Below are 14,345 nucleotides of genomic sequence, written 5' to 3' on the forward strand. Positions count from 1 at the left end.
GCCTTCCTCTCCAGCTGAGCCAAGACATACAATCAAGGCTGGAAATACACACATTTTAATTACAGAAAGTGACATATAGTTTTTAAGACCAAGGGGGGAGAATTTCCAATAAGGAAGAGACTGCTCTGGGCTTTGACAAAATGGCGGCCTCCAGCAAGAAGAAACATGAGCAATGCTGGAGGCAATTTACAGCACACAGTCATTAGGTAGCATAATTATTAATGTGGAATGTATGTTCTTTTGTTAAAGAACATCAATTGTTATCAAACTGTTATGGGTAAAGTTCCACTTTAAGGAAAGTCAAAACTGGGATTTAGAAAGCTTTTCTTTTATACTGTGCAGTAAAACCTTGGATTAAGAGTAACTTGGTTTGAGAGCGTTTTGCAACACAAGCAAACATTTTTTATAAATTTTGACTTTATAAACGAGCAATGTCTTGATGTACAAGTAGCGTCATGTCGCAACTGAGTATAAAAGAGAAGAGAGGCGCCTCTAAGTGTAGCAATATGGTTACCTTTAACGAAGGTACAACATTTAACAACTCACATGGTTGATTAATAAAGCAGGCACATTGTGTTCCCCAATCTTATTAAATATTACCAAGCAACCCAACTGCGTGCAGTGGCCTCATGGTTCACTCAGCGCACCTATAATAAAAGGGACTGAAATTGAAAAACTCTGGCTAGCACCCATATACCCTAATAATCCTTTGTGGAGTGCGAACATGGGGGTAGACCCAAATTGGATGCTGGGGGCCATGTCCCAACTTAGGTCGACTTGGCGTATATTGGCTCACCAATACCACTCTGGGTGTGAAGCTTCCCTCTTAACCCCCTTCCTTTAAAACCCCAGGATGTCGGATAGCCTCACTTTCCCGATGTTCCATCCTTGGACATCGAGGAATCTATTTCATTTTGGCCATTTAGTGGACCCTAGGTCTCGTAAAATGCTATCATATAAAGTACTTAAGGATAAATTTGACCTACCACATCAGATGTTTTATGGGTATCTGCAGATCCGCCACTATGCACAAACTATTACCTCAACGCTACAATTCTCCCCTCTTTCACCTTTTGAACGCTTGATTTTGGAGGGAAATGCTAGAAGAGGCCTAATCTCTGATATCCACCGGATATTGAATTCTTACTCCATTCAAACCCAGGACAAACACTCCTATATGCTCCGATGGGAGAGGGTACTAGGTGAGGAAATTCCCCTTGAGACGTGGCAGATGATCTGGTCTCGGGCAGCTAAGAGTTCCCTATGCACTCTTTATAAGGAAAATACCTAAACAATTCTCTACTTCTGGTACTTGACCCTGGATGTACTCCGCGCTATTTATCCCACTAGTTCTGACCGCTGCTGTCATTGCTGCAAAGATAGAGGTACTCTCTTTCATATATTTTGGGCATGCCCTTTGCTTACCCCTTTCTGGCGATCAGTACAACAGCTGCTGAATGACCTGTTCGGGTTACCTATCCCATGGTCACCAAAATTCTTTATTTTAGGCCTCTCCCCCTTAAACTCCCTAAACCCAATAAGATGCTGTTACACCATATTCTCATGGCAGCATGCTGCCTTGTGTCAGTACATTGGAAAAATGTACATTGTACAGTACATTGGAAAAAATACTCTCCTCCTTCTCCTGATGCTCTGTATTCCAGGATTAAGGATGTTTAACTGATGGAGAAACTGACAGCCAAAATACAGGACAAATTAGAAATCCACGACCGTGTATGGGAACTGTGGCATCTTCGGGAGGACGCACCCTGAAACCCCTTCCCCCCTCTCTTCCCCATCCATCATATAGTGATGGCACCCACCTCCCTTCCCCTTCTACCCCTTTCTCTTTTTCCACCTAACCCTTTCTTTTATGTTCCTTTTTGAATCTTGATGTGATTGTTAATTTACATACTCGAAGATAACCACTGAAATGGCTGCTGCAACTGTCTTCACCGCTTATTTGGGTGCTATGTATCTAATTTGAGTATTGTACCCATATCTTTAAATTTATTTCTACTTTCTGTTTTTTTGGAAAAACAAAAAACTTAATAAAAATTGTTACTTGAAAAACAAAAACAAAAAAAAGGCACATCTAAGAATGCAAGCATCCGGGGTAAAGCTGTTCACATAGAACATCCTCCGCACGGCCATTGACATCATGTCTTCCACGCTGCACTCCACAAGCAATTTAAACCTCGCTTTCAGATCGCTGTACTGCAGGGTAGTCTTCCCGGTCACCACTGCAGACTGATGGCGGTTAGAGCTGGCGGTGTGGAGGATGGTCTGTCTGGACAGCTTTACCCCGGATGCCTGAATTCTTTGATGTGCTTCTTTTAATAATCAAACATGTTGCTAATGCTAAATGTTGAACCTTCATTAAATGTAACCATATTGCTACACTTAGAGGCACTTTTCTTCTCTTTTATGCTCTGTAGCTCCTGCTGGATTTTGTTTCTAATCCCCTTGTGGAGGCGGCCATTTGTGGATGGACATTTTCTGGTTACACAACCTATCACATTGCTATATTCTTTTTATATGGACTATAAACTGAAGGACTTATGAATAAATTGATATGGAACTAATCATCTGAGTTTCCATTATTTCTTATGGGGAAATTTGTTTTGATATAACAGTGCTTTGGATTACAAGAATGTTTCCAGAATGAATTATGCTCGCAATCCAAGGTTTTACTGTATATATATTTCCAGCGATCAGAGAAAGTGCAGTGGGAGGAGGTTACATTTATCCTGGAGATGGGCTTTGAATTTTAAACACAAGATAAATATGTTGAATATGCCTAGTTCTCAGCTTAGAGTGAACTAATTAATAAATAACCAATTATTTTAATTAAAAAGCTATTCAGCATTACTTAAAAATAAAAAAAAAGATTAAAAAAAATAAAAAGATATTCAACTTCAAGTAACTTTATTTAAAAAAACACACAAAAAAATTCCTGAAGGAAAAACATTTGATACAGTCCTTACACATTCTACAAACCTTCAGCAGAAGAACAGTAGAAATTCAGTGAATTGGTTGCTAAATTGTTTTGTGGTGTCATTGTGGGTTATTTGCCTTTGCTTAAATTGCTTTCTATACATTGTCAAGATGGTGAAGTAACTTGTGTTGTTCATCTTTATCAATTAAGCACTTTGAAGTAGGACTTGTTTTCCCAGTAGTAAATGACTATTTTAGTGCTGTGTTAACAAAATGGAAACCCAACTATAGTATTCTTTTTTCTAGACTTTCTCTTAGATGCTAAGAATTGAACCTTTAAATAATTTTATAGCCCTTGGTAGGTGAAAGCTGTGTGATTTGCCTATTTGTTAAACTTGCTCATTATCCTGGCAGGTAGGATCAGCAGGCCACATTTTCTGTCCCTGAGATTCTATTACAACAGTAAAAAAGAAGGTTTTCTCAGCAGGATAGTCTACGCTATGGAACCATTTTCTACCCATGATCACTAGATTGGGGGAAACGATCTTGTTAGGTTAACATAATACACCAACTGTGTTAAGAGAAGATAAATAATCATGCATGATTTTTTTCTTCTCTGCAAGACACAAAATATAACCTTATAGATGAAAGCAAAGCAAATATAAACACCTAAGTTTAAACCATATACTGTAGAGAATGTGTATTTATTACATATTTCTAAATTTAAAGAAAAATTCAAGGCAAACATAAAAAATTCCTTAATTTAAGCCGTATATGTTTATTATATATATTTCATTTTTTTTTTAATTATTTATTAAACTTAACCAGTCACTTGCTGCAAATTTGTTCACCAGGCTATTGTCATAGTTAAAGTAAGCCTTTTCTCACTTCTACATCTTCATTGCATTGTTCTCTTCCTCCCCCTTTCAGCAAATTACAATATAAGAAAAAAAATGTATGGGGTATACCCTTTTCTGCAGAACACATTTTTCTCTTTTGCCTTTCTTGCCTAGGCAGGAAAGACACCCCTTTTCCTGCCTGAAGCCTTAAATGGAACTTTTGGAAGTTGACAATAGGACAGCGTTGGAATCGCTGGGTAGGTGAGTATGCTATTTCAGCTCAACTCAATGAACAAGGTAAAAGAGGGTAAAAATTAAAACTAACCTCAGGGGGGTCAGGTGCCTCTTTAACAAACACATTTGCCACTTTTTGTTTATATTGACTTAAATCAGATTCTTCAATTAGAAATGCAGATCCTGGTGTTTTAAGAGTGGATTATTGATTTTATCCATGATTCATGCACTTGCTCCTGCTCACATTTGCTACATTAAAGCAAAACATGTTGAGGCTTTACAACCACTTTATTCTCTTCTTATATAAAGCTTGTATTAGAGTATTGTTAATATGGGTGTGCATTTATATGCTTATAGTCAATGCCTCAATGGTATATGCTGGTTGTAGTCGTTTTTCGGCTCCCAATTACTTTGTTTAGATTACTAATTTCCCAGGAATTAAATCCTGTCCTAGATGGAGGCAATGCCAACTTTATTTCTTCAGTTCTGTTATACACAGGGATGGAGACGCTGAGCAGTGCTCGCCGGTGTCTCATGTAAAGTCCCAAAACTGCCTAAATTTTCCATGCCAACTTTATTATCAAACCTACTGTTCCACTTAGCGAAGGTTCTGGTTCTCTTATTTACCTACAGGTTTAGCACAATATCCTGTTCAGCGAGGGTCTATTTCCATAACCCCCCCAAAAGAGGGCCACAATTAGATTTATTCACCCCAGAGAAGAGGAATTTAACTCTCTATAAAAAAAAAACCTGGTGCATTGAAGGCCTTCTCAGACAGCACACTTGTAGGCAGGTGCAGTCTGAACTCCCCACTGCAGGTGGCGTTTAACCACAGCGGAAATGCAGAAGGGGAAGGAAGTAGTTCCTCTATGACATCTTGTGGTCGCAAGAAGGCAGCTGTTTGCTTGGACACTGGTGCCCCATGTGACTTCAGCAGCCATCTTGGGTCAAGTAGAGTCTATGTACAAGACTCTAGCTCCTGGGTTTGGCGCGCTTTATGCGAGTGGCTAGTGTATGGACAGATTCCTCGTTTGGCAGGGACAGTGCTTAGCAGTAGGGAAAGATTCTGGAGAAGTAGGGACAGTGCAGGGATTATGTCTACCTCGCTTCGGGTAGTCTCCCCTTTGGGTGTGGACCGGCCAGGCTGCATTCTGCTCTTCATTGCAGATGCTGTCGGCATCTTTTAAGTCATCAGACCGCTGTTCAGTTTGTAAGTGGCTCTGAATAGTCATGCCTACCTGCCAGACCTAGCTGTATTGTGTTGAACCTTTATAAAATAAATTGCTATTATCTAACTTGGACTCTGTATGTTTACTGCCCACCACGCACACTAACTGTAGGACAAGCAAGAACACGACATATACTATGCAAACTGTGACCAATGGTCCAGTCTCGACTTTGCCTTTTTATCCTTGTATTGGATATCTATTAGCAGTTCCTCTCTTTGATTACTCTTATCCTGGGGTCCTTGCACATGTTTTTGAACATAGAGGATACTATTCTCCATAATTTGCCTGCAGGAAATTACCCCAAGTCTCACCAAACTCACTCCACCCATATACTATTACAAGTAATTGGGAGGCGTGAAACATCCCCATAAAGTCTGCCCCATTTACTCCTACTCCTTACTGCCAGCAACCAAAACCTTCTTCTATTCCTTGCATTTCTGCTCTACTTCCTACTGCCTCACCCTCACACAGATAGAGACAGTATGCAAAGGATCCAGCAAGAGGATCAGCGACTCCTCCTTATCCTCTTACTGGTGGGCCTCCTATCAGGAGAAATATGTGAGGGATTTTATCACTAATCTCTGCTCACTATTTTGGTAGCCTCTTCTAAAGTTACCAAAATACTGCATGCATCCTCAATTATGAGCCTTTTACACAGTATAGAGTCTAGACCCCAGCTTCTCAGAGCTTCTCAGAGCCTGTCCTTGTACAATAATTGTACAGGCAAGCCATCAAGCAATGCAGCATGGACAGTGCTGAGTTACAGTAAATGAAGACACTGTGAGGTTAGCCACCTCTTGACAGAGGGAGTTCACAAGAGTGCACTATAGCACTGTATGGCAAGTAACTCGTCCTACAAATAGGAGTTGATAAACTAAAACTGGAAAGTGCAAAATCTGTTGTAGCTGTACATGGTAGCCAATCGGCTTCTAACTTCAGCTTGTTCAATTAAAGCGGTTCTAAAGTCAGAAGATTTTTTATCCTAATACATTCTATGCATTGAGATGAAAAAACTCTCTGTGTTCAGCAGCCCCCCTCAGCCCCCTATTACTTACTTGAGCCCATTCCAATCCAGCGATCTTGCACAAGAGGCTCGGTTGTCTGGAAATTGGCTGAAACAGCAGCAGGGCGCCATTGGTGCCCGCTGCTGTCAGTCAAAGTCAGTGAGCCAATGAGGAGAGAGCAGGGGTGGGGCCGGGCAATGGCTCTGTATCTGAATGGACATACAGAGCAACGGCTCGGCTCAGGTGCCCCCAAGGGAGGGGCCAGGAGAGCCAGCGAGGGACCCAAGAAGAGGAGGACCCATGCTGCTCTGTGCAAAACCACTCCACAGGGCAGGTAAGTATGACCTGTTTGTTGTTTTTATACCAAAAAACCTGAGACTTTAGTATCACTTTAAGCCTTGACATAAAAACCCTGAAGCCAATTGGTTCCTATGCAGAGCTGCACCAGATTTTGCACTTTCCAGTTTTAGTAAATCAACCCTATACTGTCAGCTTTCTCCAAACTACTCCAACACACATTAAGAAATGGCTGACTCCCCTTTTTATAGCGAGGGGTCTGGCACATAGCAAAGTCCCCATTAGTGTCCTTTGTAACCCTGTGCACTACAGATAAAAGGTCATGCAGTGCACTATGGTTTCAAGGAATTAGGTCTGGCAGATATCAACGTTTATTTGCCAGGACCGCACATTTCAAACCAGCTGTATCTGCTGCAAATCTATGGTAGCCACAAATCTGAGCCTCTTCCCTACTTACCTTCTACATACCTCATTAACCAGTATTGTATAGGAATCCAGCCCTGCATTAAAGGAAGTAAGGGAGAGAGTAATGTGCTGTTCTATGCCCAGAAGAACAGGATTTATTTTGGGGCTCTGCTGGATGTACCAGGCACTTTAGGAGCAATTGGAAAGTAAGAACTAGCACTAGAGGGTGCCTGCTATCCACAAACCTGTTACTTTATACTGCATGGGGCTTATAGTGCTACAGGAGAGTGAAATCTGATCATTTGCTATGGGTTACTGCACATTCTCCTTGCTCTTCCCAAGGCCTCATTGAATAATCCTGACAGCACGTGTCAGAAGGCAGGCATACACTCCCATGGAGAAAGAAATACAAGCTCACAAAATGTAGTCACATTCTTCAGACGCAGACAGAACAAACACTAACTACACAGAAAAATAGTGGTCATTATACTGTATCTGCTTGACAATTCATATTTCTTCTTTTTAACTGTTCCTATATACATTTTATTTTACGACTGTAACAGTCTATTTTTGCAAAGGACCATCTCCCTTCCCTTGAGGATTGAAGACATTTAGGGAGTCGTTTTTTTGCTGAATGTCATCCGTACACTGTAAACAAAAGAGCACAGCAATAACATAAAATAATATGTATGTTATAATGCATTTCTACAATACAAATAAACAACAGTCATATCCATAATGAAAATGCACTGCTAATAATGGGAAAACACCAATAAAACTGTAGTTACAAGAGATGAATAATAATGACAATAAAACGCAGCAATAATAGAGTAATAAAAATATAAGAGCAGAAGCCAAAGTACAGTAGACATTAGAAAATTGTACTTTTGTATTAATATGACTGCAGCAGATGGTATATAAACCCAGATGTCAACGTCTCATTTAATAAATTCATACTCCGCCCTAGCTACTGTATGCTACAGATGCCTGTCACTTCACAGATTTAACTGTCTCTAATTATCACTTACAACTCCCTCTTCTGATCACAGCTTGCAATTAATACTCTCTTCAGATTGCTCATTACTGCTCCCCAAGTGCTCCATCATACTGTTTCATTTATTAAACATCTGCTTTGTGTTTTCTGAGGCAAGTCCTTGTACAACTCAAGCACTTCCTCCATGTTTTATTAATTCTACTATCTTGTCCTTGTAGGAAATTAGACTTTTTAAAGAAAGTGTCAAGTTGGTTTATGGATACAGACCCTTAGTTCTTTATAAGTAGTAACATTATGTTGTTTGTAGATGTGGTCCGTTTTTGTATTAACTGTGAGATGAATTTCAGGGAGATAAAAACTGGTAGTGTGGTAAGAAACTTTCACTTCTGTCTGTGTGAATCAGTTTTCAGTTTTTATTATGGGTAGTCATTATGGATGAGGTTCATGTTTACCACTACCCTTACATACTTCAAGATTTGCAGTTCCAATGCATTAAATTCACAGAAATATATTTTTTATAAAGATAACTCTTAGAAGGGTCAATAACTGGGCTTTTTGGATAAGCCAGCTCCCTCACTATAAAAGGGTGACGTCACATCAGCCATATTGGCAATGCGGTTTATTTACTAAAGCTGGAGAGTGCAAAATCAGGCTCACTTCTGCATAGAAACCAATCATCTTCTTTTTTTCCAAACAAGTTTGATTTGGTAAATACAATACAAAGTGCAGCACTAAATTATAACAAATACATTGTCACCAATATATCAAAAGTGAAACATTTGTGAACATTACTCTGAAAAGTAGTCCAAACAAAAATGTTGAAAGTCTATAAAGTAGGAAGTAAATTTAAATGAAGAAAGTGTCATGAAGAATCCAAACGGTGAACTGTGAATCTTCCAAGATAGTACAAATCATATATGGAAACCAAGTGAAGAGCCCACACCAACAGGAAGTAGGTATAGATGTATGCTCACTGGACTCAGGTGCCGTATAGCAAGTGGGTCTAACACGCTTAGTATTAATCCACAGTTCCTACGATATATGATGGTCTGGATACGGGTAATCACCCTTATGGTAATAGATCACTGGGAACGGATGACTCAAACCACCAGACACTCCATTTTCCATGTAAAAGATGATGACACCAACATAGTGTAATACTGCTTAATAAATGGCTTTATTAAAACAAAAAAACAGTCATAAGGTGCAGTGGAAAATGATGGCGGTTGACAAATTGTATGGCCCCCCATCATTTCCCACTGTACCTTATGACTATGCTTGTGTCAGATGGACGTTTGTAAGTAGTTTTTTGTTTTAATAAAAGCGCAGTTGTATCCACACTATTTAGGTTTTATTTGGTGATAAACAGCACATACAGAATCAATGTTACAGACTTTTCATATTCAAAAACAAAAACTGGCATGGTAGAAAAACAATGGGCATTTGCCCCGATATGTCAGCTTATGACAACAAATGTTTAGGTTGCATATCTGGGTGTACATAGTGTTGAAACCAGAGACTGTCGGTCAGAACTATAATATGCAAGTCCTTAACGTAGGAGTTTTGATCATAAAAAAGAAACAAATAAAGAAAAATTGGTTGCTCAAAGTTTATAGGCTTATACTGTAAGACAGCTTGCGTATAGGGGAGGAGAGGGGAGGAGAGATATAGGGGAGGAGAGATAGAGTGTAGGAGGTAAATAGGGTTGACTGTTTCTTCTACCAGGATTGAGAGTTTGCCTATTGTTGTCTTTGGAGGGACGTTTTGTAGTAGGGAGGATAAAATATTCAACTCTGGCCAATGTCGTCCTTCTAATAGTAGGGAGTTCTCAGCATTAACTCTTTAATCTCAGAAACTCTCTGAATGCAAGGGACTGGGGAAGAAAGAAAAAATTAAAAAGGGGGAAGAGGTATAGAATATCTAGTAGAAAGGAAGTGGAATGAGAATGGAGAACCTGTGTCTAGGACAATGGGGAAATATTACCCAGATGCAGGAGAAAGGATAGTGAGATCTCCTAGAAAGGTGCTCAACGGCTTTTTTTCCATTATCTCTGATGTGTCACTAGCCATGAAGGCAGTAGTCAGTGTCTACAGCAGTCTAGAGACACAGTGATGGAAGGATAAAAGTGTTTGGCCAGAGTCGAAAGGTGGTGAGGAAAGTAGGTTCCTATTAAAGCGAGGTATGTTTCAGTTTGCAATGTCAAAATGGGTCTGTGAGTGGTAGACAGCATTCGTCATTCAAAATTGGAGCCAGCAGGCCCATGTTGAGTTACATTTGACTGGGGATTCCTTAACTATGTGTATCAGTTCCTCCATTTTCATTGGTCAGTTAGGTTTGGCAAAAAAAAAAAAAACAACCTAGAAGCTGGTTTCTATGCAGAAGGGAGCCTGATTTTGCTTGCACTCTCTAGCTTTAGTAATATTGTGTTTTATCTGTGATAGGGAAAGTGTAGAGGGTGCTTCTGACAAACTGCATAGGGGGGAATTAGTATAGGGCTTTTAGGCATTAGTAATTCTATTAAAGTAGATGTAAATCCTTAGCCCTGGTTCACACCAGTGTGATTTGTCATGCAATTTGACAATTCAAAATCGCATGACAAGTCGCACCCCATTGCTGGCAATGGAACCATTCAAATCATTATGACTCAAGTCACAGCAATTTTGAAAAAAGTTTCTGCACTACTGTTTTTTGCGATTTCATTAGCATAGACTTCTGTTAAATGAAATTGCAAGCCTAAATGAAATTGGTGGTCCAAATCGCACTGACCTGCGGCATTACAATTGCACTACTGCAGCTGAATGTCATGTATTTAGCATTATCTATTGTGTATCTTAGATAATTGGGGGTTGGGGGGGGGGTACTTTTCCTGTACTTTATTGACTCTTAATGTCACTGATGTCCTGCGGCCACTTCCTGTCCACATGCTCTACAGTGATAATAGACTGTTTTTTTTTACAGGACATATTTCCTAATTGTTGTTGGCAAAAGTGGTGACAACAGTGGAATATGCTTGAGCAATGAGCATCACCATATAAGACTTTAGTTTCCTATTATTTTAATCAATAGTTTTTTTTTGTTTTGTTTTTTAAATAAAAGCTGGTGATGCTGAAATAAAGGTCCCTGTTTGGACACTCCTGGGGTTGATTTACTAAAACTGCAGAGTGAAAAATCTGGTGCAGCTGTGCATAGAAACTGATTAGCTTCCAGGTTTCACACTGGTGTGACTTGTTATGCATTTTGACAGGTTCAAAACGCAGGACGAGTCATACCCTATTGTTGGCAATGGAACTGTTCAAATTGGTGTGACATCAACTTTGCAGTGCACCAATTTGAAAAAGTAGTTCTTGCACTACTTTTGGTGGTTTCAGGTGCGACTTGCATAGACATCTCTGTGCATGAAGTCGCACCGATGTTGTCAGCACTGAAAGTCGCATTGACTTGCTGCTTTGAAATCACACACGATTTCAAGTGAAGTTGCACGGTTTCAAATCCGCATTTATTGAGGGCTTATTGTCTACTTGAACAAGCTAAAGTTAGAAGCTGATTGGCTACCATGCACAGTTGCATCAGATTTTGCAATCTGCAGTTTTAGTATATCAATTGGGGTGACAATGCTCTGTCCCCATCTCCCCGAAAGGGGTGTGGGACATTGCTAAGGGACAGTGCCCCGGTTGTTACCCTCAGACAGACTAGAACTGGAACAAAGTATCAATAAGCAATCTCAGAAACCTCAGGGCTGGCACCACAAGCGACAACACAGCCTTGCATGTTTGTGAAACTACAAGTTGCAGAATAGCCTTGCCACTGATCTGTGTAATCACAGGTACCAGATCAGCTGATCTATGACAGTAACCACCCCCCCCCTTCCTGCTGTGGCCCCTTTTGAAAGGGGGGATACTTCTAGGGAATTGTCCTTCACCAACCAAGGGAAACAACGAGAGTTAGAGTGGAATAAAGAGGAGGCAGTTGATTAGCAGTTAATGCCACTGACAGAGACATCAAACAAGGCACTGTGAAGATCCTGACATTACCTCTTCCCCATGGAGTGGCTGCTCTTGGACACTCCTATCTAAACTCAACTGGTTGATCAAAGAGCCCTGCAGCACCCAAACTTGGTGGAAGCACTGGGATGAAAACTGTAAAATAGTATGTAATAGCCTCGGGATGAAAACTGTAACAAGTCATTAGGTTCTGTCATGTCACCATGGTAAACCCCTAGAGTAAATAGAGTGATGTCCAGAGGAGTCAAAATCTACATAACAATGACCAACAAAACTGTAAGATAAAACCCCAATCAAGTTCACTGAGAAGAGCCCAACACACTGACTATGCTGCCTGGAGACAACCAAAAACCAGGTACCCCCAAGATTTTCAGGGGAGAGTAAAAGTCTCCTAGATAATGCAAAAGCTGATGGATTTCTCCAGGTTAATAAATTACTATATCTAGACCCCACTGTAGCCCCTAAGAATCCTAACAAAAAAAAGTATTGCACAGGCATCAGTGGGGAAGTGGGGGGTTGTATTTTTTTGGGGTAGTTGTAGAACCACACCGTTGGGTGGTTAGTATGTTTTGTTATTTCTTCTACTGGCTCAGCCAGTTCAGGTACATGACTTATCTGTACGCTGAATGTTGTCTTGTTATATTAAGTGTATGGATTATTTTGTACTATTGTATGTCCAAGCAGATTTGAAGCATCACTTCTCAGGGGCAAACTCAAATCACTTGACCACAGGGGAAGACACGAGGTATATCTTTGGATTTGCTGGAGTGATCTTTTACAAGAATTGCAGAATCAGTAGGAAGACCTTCCTTTTGAAGCTCATGCTTAAATGAGAAGTTTATTTCGGTCTTTTAACCACTTCCCTCAAACCGATGTAACTATACATTGGCTTGAAGAATTGGTTGTAAGCGTGTGATGCCTGCAGCTAGAGGCATCACCCCGGTACCATTTTTTAGAGCCGGCAGTCGACTTTCTGGAGATAACAACTGATGTGGCTCAGCAGCCGCTTGGCCGTTATCCCAGCGAGCGAGAGAGGATTCGGCTTTGATCGGGTCTCCGATCATGTAACCCGGAAGCGACGTCACAACGTCACTTCCGATTTACTTAGCTGCCAATGGCGCTGATTTAAAAAAATTGACAGTATTCAAAAATGCAGATTTCAGCATTTTTAATATTTTGAAGTACAGTGGTGGGGTCTGGGGTCTTTTAGATCCCAGATCCCTCCATAAAGAGTATCTGTCACTGCCTATTTCTGTGACAAGGGATGTTTACATTCCTTGTGACAGCAATAAAAGTAATCAGATTTTTTATTTTATTTCTTTACAAAACAGTGTTAAAAAAAATAAATAAAATGAAATAAATAGGAAAAACATTTTTTAAATCACCCCTGTCCCCGTAAGCTTGAGCACAAAGAAAATGCATACATAAGTCCCGCCCGGAAAAAAAAACGGTGTTCAAATGACACATGTGAGGTATCGCTGTGTTCGTCAGAGTGAGAGCAATAATTCTTGCAAAAGACCTCCTCTGTAACTCTAAACTTGTAACTGTTAAAATTTTTTAAAGCATCGCCTATGGAGATTTTTCAGTACTGTAGTTTATCACCATTCCACGAGTGTGCGCAATTTTAAACCGTAACATGTTAGGTATCTATTTACTCTATTCACAATATACAAAAAAATTGGGCTAAGCTTACAGTTTAGTTTTTTTTCAATTCAGTGAAGTGTATTTTTTCCCCAAAAAAATGTATTTTGAAAGACCGCTGCGCAAATACTGCGTGAAAAAATCGCAATGACCACCATTTTTTCTCCAGAGTATTTGCTAAAAATATATATATATATATATATATATATATATATATATATATATATATATATCATTTTTGGGGGTTCTAAGTAATTTTCTAGCAAAAAATACTGATTTTAACTTGTAAACAACATGTGTCAGAAATAGGCTTGCTCTTTAAGTGGTAAAAAAATCATACCTACTCAGGTGGATGCAGCCTCAGAAAAAATGCTGCATCTGTCCCCTGCTGGCTCTAAGACTGAGAACCAAGTGATAAAACCCCTCTGATCGATTGGTTCTCAGTGCTCGTTGAGCAGAGAGCTGGTGACTGTCAGTCACTACTATCTGCTGTTTCCCCTCCACTCTCACTGGAGCAGTGGGCTGTGGAGGGGGCAGGAGCAACTGGCTTAGGCTCTCAACAGCTTATTGAGAGGCAGATCCAGGCTTCTGTGTGGATCCTGACCCTATGGTCGTGATCTTTCCCCAGCCTGGGCTGGATCTGTGACATCAGCCGACAGCAGGCTTCAGCCCTCTGGCTGCTGAAAATGGGTCAGAGGGCAGATTGAAAAACGAGCTTTGACTGTACTTCTCATTTAAAGGGTGTACCCAAATAGTTTTTTTTC

This window comes from Pelophylax lessonae, assembly GCF_965119305.1.
Source record: "Pelophylax lessonae genome assembly, chromosome: 5".
In the NCBI taxonomy this organism is placed as follows: Eukaryota; Metazoa; Chordata; class Amphibia; order Anura; family Ranidae; genus Pelophylax; species Pelophylax lessonae.